The sequence below is a fragment of the Lipotes vexillifer genome, unplaced genomic scaffold, assembly GCF_000442215.2.
Source record: "Lipotes vexillifer unplaced genomic scaffold, Lipotes_vexillifer_v1.1 scaffold69, whole genome shotgun sequence".
Lineage (NCBI taxonomy): Eukaryota > Metazoa > Chordata > Mammalia > Artiodactyla > Lipotidae > Lipotes > Lipotes vexillifer.
The window spans coordinates 5,841,378-5,850,324 of record NW_006790942.1 but is presented as its reverse complement, the minus strand read 5'-3'; positions in this window follow the sequence as shown (position 1 = coordinate 5,850,324).

Here is an 8,947-nt window from a genome sequence, read left to right as displayed (position 1 = left end):
GGAGGGAGGGGAGGGGAGGGGGAGGGGGAGGGGGGTAAACAGGAGAGAAATGGTGGGAAAATGAGGGAGGGGGGCACCCGAATTCCGCTCGACAAATAAGCGGTTGTCGTTACTTTATGATCATCAGATGTATACAAGAATGTAATAATATACTTTTTAGCAGGTAGTTACCTTGATTTCCCTTTCAGGCCGTAGAGTCTCGTTAACTTCCAAGTGAAGGCTCAGAAAGGACAGGAGAGGTGCCCTGGATGTCCAGTTGGAGATGGCTAGAATAAAAGAGCACAGATTGTTATTATTCTGGAGAAGAGAAGTGATGAATTTTTCAAGTATCATTAAAAAGAAACCGATTTTCACTGAGTAACAGGGACAGGGTATTTCCTAACATACCTGGGAAAAAACTGGGTCCAAAGCCTCTTTCCAATATAGCTGCTCTAGTAAACTTTAAATCGATTCAGAAAGAAGACAAAAAGCAACTATAAGGTAGGCTATGTTTGTGCATTTAATGGAAAACAACCAAAGGAGCCTGTGGGCTGCCACTAGCCCGGAGACCCCCGCAAGGCTCCGCCTCACTCCAAGCTCAACATCCCCAGTGCAGCAGGGCATCCTTCCAATTCACAAAACCGTGCAGGAAATGATGCAGCCCCCTCACAAGCAACTGCACAACTGCGGTGGCAAAGAATATATTGTTTGTATTTGCAGAAACTTTGTTCATGTTTGCAAGGGAATAAAATATTACAAGTCAGCATTTTCTCTTATCATGTCCTCCAAATGCAGTTCCTAGCCGAGCTCACAAACACGTGCCTTGTTGTTCCGACTTTCTTTCTCCTGAAGCAAGGACAGCCCTGGGAGGTGACACTGCCCCACTTTTTGAGTATTTCATTTTTAGGAAGGAAATAATTAACATTGACCGGACACATACTCAGGTCCAGAAACAATGTGACTCCACTTTACAAAGGGGGCAAGAAACTGGGGTTTTTTGAGGAAAATCGTGTCCCCAGGTCTGAGTGACATGTAGGTGTTCTCACTCTATTTGGAGATATTTAGATGAATCATGAAAGTGATTGTTACCTGGACATCTGGCAACTCAAGAAAATGTTGGAAAACTTAACGTTTTCTCCTCTAGCATCTGCTTTCGTTGGATGCCACGAGCCCAGATAATGACATCTTTTTTTTTACTTGACAGTGGGGGCCAGCAGACAGGGATGGGAGTTGCTCTGACTGTAATAGTTGTGTGTTTTGTTGAGATTTACTCATGTTTTGCATGGGTGTAGGAGTAACCAACAGTAAAATTTTTAAGGAGGCACTTGGGACGTCAACAGATGACGCCTGAGAACCACTTACATTAAGGTCGACGACAGCTTCCCAAGCATCATTAGCTCCTTTCTGGAGAGATGTGTAATGAACAGTGTGCCATGAGTTTGTGAGTCAGGCTGCAAATCTTGACCGAGATTTTGAATAGCTTCAAAAAAATAAAAAGCAAGCCTGAAAATGTCTATTTAAATAGCAGCTAAGACTGATAATTCCCACTCTCACGTTTAAAACTTTCAAAATAATCTACTTTCTCTTATTACCTAATGTTCAGCAAGAACATAAAGCCTAGAATTAGTACTAAATTAAAATGAAATATAAACTCCAAGTTCTACGGCTCTTTTTGATTGTTTACTGCCTGCAATTTAAGATTGTATTTTATTTGCCTGCTGAAATATATGGGATTCCAGGAATTCAAATGAATAACATTATAGACATTTATAAGGACATTAGAGAAATTTTAATCCAAAATATCTCTGGGCCCCATTTAAATTGATTGTGACCCATAATAACAAAGTAAAAAGTTTTGTATTTTACTACCTTGAAAACAGTATTTTTTGTTTTGTCCTAAGATTGTATGAAAAATTCCTTTTCATCTTTATCATTATTTTTGCCTTTTTCTTCTCATACTTTGGAAGAGACAAAGTAACAAAGTGCTGAACTTTTACCCTAACAATTCAGAGACAGAAAAGTTACACAATTATGATCGCGATGGGGAATAACACCATATATGAAGAACTTCAGGGCTGGAATTATCTTCAAAGTTGTCATGTGACCTCAAAACCATCCTAATAGAAATAATTAATAGCACATATTCTTTCAGTTGACTCATTTCAGAGCTGAAATGAAATGAAACCCCAGAGTGGTCAAGTGACCTCTCCAAAATCACACAGCAAAGCTGGTCCTAGATCTCAGATCTGCTAGGTGCCAATCCAGTGCTCTATTAGATCATAGTTTCCATATATAACTTCTTAAGAGCTCATAATTTCATCTAGCTTTCTACACATCCATTATCCTACACAGCATGGAACCCCCTTGATGAGCCAACTCAACTTTATGTTAATACAAGGCGCGGCTCAAAACGTTCAAGAACTTACTCTGCCCTTGGCTCTACGGATACAGCTAGATTAAACCATTAAGGCCCATGAGAAATCTGAAACCAAATTTGGGATTCTCTTAGGATATCTAACCTAGAAACATCTACTCTACAAATAGATTTACCCCATCTTATTCATAGCCAAATCATAATCATAGCTTTGCTACAATACATTTTTTCAAGTGGATTTTTATAGATAGCTCTCAAGCAAAATGTAGGTATTCTACAGCTTACATTAGCAGTTTCTAAAGTAAGGATTTCAAGATAATTTACTATTAGATCCATCAGTTTAGACAGACTCTTATTCTCTAAAACTCTGGAATCATTCAATAGCCCTTAATTTACCCAGATCAGCAGCTTATCATCACCAACAGTCACTTGGTGACTCCCCAATAACTTACAGTGTACAGTGGTAGGTGCAAGGGAACCAAAAAGCACGGAAGGATGTCCTTGCCTACTACAGGCTGCCGACTGGGGTCAATTAAGGGGCCTTCACAGTGGCATGGGAGTCAAGGCTTACACACGATGGAAGCACACGTGTGAGAGTACGTTTAGAGAGGCAGTTAGTACCTTCACATGTGGTTTTCCCAGAGATTATGAGTTGATAGATTCAGTAAAAAGTACATGTCGCGAAGCAGGCAAGAAAAATTAAAATAGGCCAACAGATGACAAGAGATTTCCCTCTACACGCCCAAAAGAAGAAAGAAAAATGGTGCAGGAAACAAAATATCCATTAAAAAGATTCCTTTCCTGAAAATATGTCAGCAACAAAATACCTCCCTTACAATTTTTCTTATTAACTCATTAATGGTATTAAAACTCAGTGCCCCAAAACGGCACCATGAAAAGAAAAAAAAAAAAAAAAAAGACAATCTGAATGAACACTTTCAACAAAGAAAACAAACAAATGCCAAGTAAGCACAAGGGCTCATCAACATAATTAGCCAGTAGGGAAATGCAAAATAAAACCTTAATGAGGGCTTCCCTGCTGGCGCAGTGGTTGAGAGTCTGCCTGCCGATGCATGGGACACGGGTTCGTGCCCCGGTCCGGGAAGATCCCACGTGCCGCGGAGCGGCTGGGCCCGTGAGCCATGGCCGCTGAGCCTGCGCGTCCGGAGCCTGTGCTCCGCAACGGGAGAGGCCACAACAGTGAGAGGCCCGCGTACCGCAAAAAAAAAAAAACTCTTTGATACATTAATTGGGAAGTACTTCTTAAACATCCACAAGACTATCTCCTAGTCCACTGGACATGCTTAGCTGTGATGTAAATAAAGATATAAAACAGGCTTATCACAGTTACAGCTAATCCGAGGTTTAAAATGACTAAAATGTTATATAAAAGAATCATGACTCCAAACGTGTGACGATGGAACAATTTCCTAATACTAATGTCAAATATAGGTCAAAAAAACCCAAATTACATTCATTCGACAACTATTTCCTGAAGGGCTACCATGTACTGGTCACTAAGCTAGATGGAAAAAGGCACCAGGACTAAGTAGGAAAGAGCCCTCGACCTTACGAAGTTCATCATCCAAAAAAATGTAAGGGCTTCCCCGGTGGCGCAGTGGTAGAGAGTCCGCCTGCCGATGCAGGAGACACGGGTTCACACGGGTTCGTGCCCCGGTCCGGGAAGATCCCACGTGCTGCGGAGCGGCTGGGCACGTGAGCCATGGCCGCTGAGCCTGCGCGTCCGGAGCCTGTGCTCCGCAACGGGAGAGGTCACAACAGTGAGAGGCCTGAGTGCCGCAAAAAAAAAAAAAAAAAAAAAAAATGTAAGTAATGCACTCCACGGAAGTTATGAACTGATCAGTCTGGAAAAGACCTACCAGTTTATTTTCCAGCTCTTAGCTACAGCATAAATACTAGTGAAGTTACAGGCTGAACTAAGAGAAGTACTGAATTCAGTGCAAAAAGACACAAGCACTCCTCCTCTGCTCCACACTGGTCAGCTGCTGTAGGGGTGTGTGGGTAATGTTCTATTGTGCTCTGGACGTACTCCTCACAAGCCCGATTCCGAAGGCCAGTTTAGGTGCCTGAATCTTCTGTAGTGTTGCCACCCACCCCAGAACCCCGCCACACGTCTAAGATGATGCCTGAGCCTGGAACTACCCAGGACCTATGACACAATCCAGGCTGGTAAGAGTGTTGAGTACTCCCAGACCTTGACAACTGAGGCTCAGACAGTTAGGGAGGGGACCTAGAAATATTTCAGTTAACTGAGAAAGTGCCTGGCGGCGGGGAGGGAAGGTAGACCGTCCTATAGGGGAAGAGACATCATTCTGAGTGGCAGGAGTTACACAGGCAAAGGTGGTTCATGATAAAAGCATTCCAGCCTTGACAACCTCAAATTTGAACAGAGTGCCTCCTAAGGTAGGGAGACCCGGCAGCAGCAAGTTTGCTGAACTGAAAATGTAGCCACACTCTCGTCCTCGTATTTCATCATAATGAGGTACCTGGATCGTTATCAGCACCTCACAACCCATCTCCCAAAGCCCAGATTGTCAGCCTTCCACGTGGGAGCAAAAATGATCTTTTTATATCGGGTTATGACCATGCCCTTCCATCCTCCCACCCCTGCCCACACCCTCAGTGGCTCTCCATCACCCCCACTCAGCCTTAGCAGCTCAGACCATCCCTCCTTCGAGAAGCATTTCCTCGACCTCTCCATGCTTTTACCACTTTGTCCTCTCCATGCCCATGGTGCCTCACCCATCTCCATGCAAACATTCACCCCAGGTAGAAAGATTAGTCATGGCTGTATCTCCCTGATAAACCATAAACTCTGCCTGGTTATCTCAATCCCTAAGACTTAGACCCTAGGCTCCCAAGATGTGACACTTCATAGATATTTCTGAATGAGTCAGGAATTCTAAGGTAATCCAGTTCTGCATGTCCTGTCCGATCTTATACCCATTGGCAGCAAGCATATCAATGTGGGTTATTCCACTGGTATAGAATAAGTCAGGGCAAATGTTCCATCATCTGGAGGCTCCAGAAGATGGAGATGGGCTCCTCTCTAAGGAATCCAGGCAGCCTTAGTCAGGATACATCACTGGAACCAAAGTGATTTACCTGACGGATTCTCTTGAGTATTCTTCAATTGGCTGGGTTCAATCCTGCTTTCACACCTTCACAAACCATGTGACCTTGAGTAAGTAAACCTCTCAAAGCCCAGATTTCCTGGTCTGAAAATGGAGATAACTATGGCCCTTACCTCAAAGGGTCACTGCAAAGATTAAATGCCAGAGCATCACAGAGGAGTTATCAAAGGAGTCAGTACATGGCGCTCACCTCACTAAATGGGGGCTGATCGCTAAGCAACCTCTTTCTGCCCACTTCTCGTCAACAAATGGAAATAATACGTACTTTGGAGTAAGGTGTTTCAGCAAAAATGTGTAAAAACGCCAGGCACTGAGGAGTCACTTGATTATGAATCACTGATTTTGAAACAGTCTAGAAATTTACCTTTTACTTACAAAAAGGCAGGATTATACAACTAGAGACATCTCTTGAGGTTCAAGCTAAAAAGACCATAATCACCTCACCATCATGCTCTTCACATGCTGTGAATTCACCTTGAAAAGAGGCCTTTTATGTGCTCCAATAATTCATTTATTTGGACTGAGTTGAAACAGATCCTCTATTTCTCTAGGCTTTTTTTTTTTTTAAAAAGAAGTATACTGAAAAGTTTCATTAAATTCACTCAGATGTATCCCATCACTTTTGTTCATTGATTCTTTAGACACAATAACACTTAGCAAACCCACATATATCCAAGACAGAAATTTCTGAAGAATGTCGTTAATGGGAAAACCTGTAGAACGCTTACGTCAGTGTCATGATTTTTTTATTTTCAAGGATAAATGCACCTGGTTCTAAATAATACATTTTTAAAAAAGAGTGTTGCACACCTCAAATGTTCATTTTTAACAGTCTTCAAAATGGGACTCTGACACATAGCTTATTATACAAATACATGGGTTTTTTTTTAAATTTTGGATTATATTGTACATACTGGGTTTTTAATTTAATTTTACTTATTTTTGGCTGTGTTGGGTCTTCGTTGCTGCGCGCGGGCTTTCCCTAGTTGCAGCGAGCGGGGTCTACTCTTTGTTGCGGTGCACAGGCTTTTCATTGCAGTGGCTTCTCTTTGTTGCGGAGCACAGGCTCTAGGCGCGCGGGCTTCAGTGGTTGTGGCACGCGGGCTCAGCAGTTGTGGCTTGAGGGCTCTAGAGCGCAGGCTCAGTAGTTGTGGGGCACGGGCTTAGTTGCTCCGTGGCACGTGGGATCTTCCTGGGCCAAGGCTCGAACCTGTGTCCCCTGCATTGGCAGGCGGACTCTTAAGCACTGCACCACCAGGGAAGCCCCAAATACATGTTTTTAAACCTAGCATGGTATTAACTGGTTACAACCCGATTATGAATACTGTCATTTTCCAGGGTTTTAATGATTCTGAGTCAGTAGCTGGAAATAATACCTCATTTAGAAAAGATTAGTAAAATAACAAAACAAACAGAGTTTACAGTGGTTCCAGACTAAATACCAGCAGCAGCTGGGTGGGACTGTTATTTAGATGCAGGAACCTGAATGTAAACGAGAGTGATCTTGCCATATTCTGTGGGACTAATATGCTACTCTGGGAAGAAAGAACAGAGGAGCTTCCTTCCTTAAAAATTTTCAAACTTGTACAACACCAGAGATTTCCCAAATCCAAAATATATTGAGAGATTTTCTTTTTGGTCAGCACGGTTCTTCCAAAGTCATTGTACTTCTCATACCATTTACAAAAACAAACTCAAATTGGATTAAAGACCTAAACGCAAGACCGGAAACCATAAAACTCCTGGAAGAAAATCTAAGCAGAACACTCACTGACACGAGTTGTAGCAATATTTTTTGATCTGTCTCCTTGGGCAAAGGAAACAAAAGCAAAAATAAACAAATGAGACCTAATCAACTTTAAAAGCTTTCGCACAGCAAAGGAAACCACCAAAGAAACAAAAAAGACAACTTCCTGAATGGGAGATAATATTTGCAAATGATAGTCTGATAAGGGGTTAATATCCAAAATATATAAGTAGCTCATACAACTCAATATCAAAATAACAGACAAGCCAATTAAAAAGTGGGCAGAGGACCTGAATAAACATTTCTCCAAAGAAGACACACAGATGGCCAACAGGTACATGAAAAGGTGCTCAGCATCACTAATCAACAGGGAAAAACAAAGCAAAACCACAATGAGATGTCACCTCACACCTGTCAGAGTGGCTATCATCAAACAGACCATAAATAACAAATGCTGGCGAGGACGTGGAAAAAAGGGAACCCTTGTGCACTGCTGGTGGGAATGTAAACTGGTGCAGCCATTATGGAAAACAGTATGGAGGTTGCTCACAAAAACTAAAAAAACAAAGTTACTGTTCTTTACCCAGTAGACATGATTGTAGAAAACATGTATTTTGTAGTTACTCAGATTTTTATGGGCAAAATCCCTTACTAACCTACATTATGAAAAATATTTCTTTCAAGAAAAGAGCATCGGAATAAGGAGCTCATTACAACCTAAGGCAGAAAAAAGCATTTATCTTATCTGGAGGCTGGTCTTTAATTTTTTTTTCAATTTTTCTATTGTGCTAAATACATATAATACAAAATTTACCATCTTAACCATTTTTAAGTGTACAGTTCAGTGGTATTAAATACATCACAGTGCTATACAACTATCACCACCATGCATTTCCAGAACACTTTTTATCTTGCAGAACTGAAACTCTAGACCCATTAAACAATAACTCCCCATTCCCCCTCCCCCAGCCCCTGGCAACCACCATTCTAATTTCTGTCTCCATGAATTTGCCTAAGTATTTCATATTAGTGGAATCATATGGTATGTCTTTTTGTGACTGGCTTATTTCACTTAGCATGAAGTCTTCAAGGTTCATCCTTGTTGTAGCATGGGTAGGAATTTCTTTCCTTTTTAAGGCTAAATGTTATTGCATCATGTGTATCAACCACATTTTGATTAGTCATTCATCCTTTGATGGACACTTGAGTTGCCTCCATATTTTAGCTATTGTGAATAATGCTGCTATGAACGTGGGTGTACAAATATTTCTTCAAGACCCTGCTTTAGATTCTTTTGGGTATATACCCAGCAGTGGAATTACTGGGTCATATGATAATTCCACTTCTATAAATTATATTTTTTAAATGACTATCTATTAAATAAATCACTATGTTCCTTGAAAATCAAAAATAGAAATTACATAATATTATTTAGATAACCCTAGAATATCATGCTAAGAAATTTTGTCAACAAATTTCTGTTTTTCTGCTATGATTATAAACTGGCAATTTTCCATCCTCCTGGGCATCTCTAAATACCAAATAAGAGAGAGCGTTGATGAGATTAAAGTCTCCTCTTTTTTTTTTTCTTAAAAAATTAGCCTCCAGGGCTTCCCTGGTGGCGCAGTGCTTGAGAGTCCGCCTGCCGATGCAGGAGACGCGGGTTCGTGCCCCGTTTCGGGAGGATCCCAC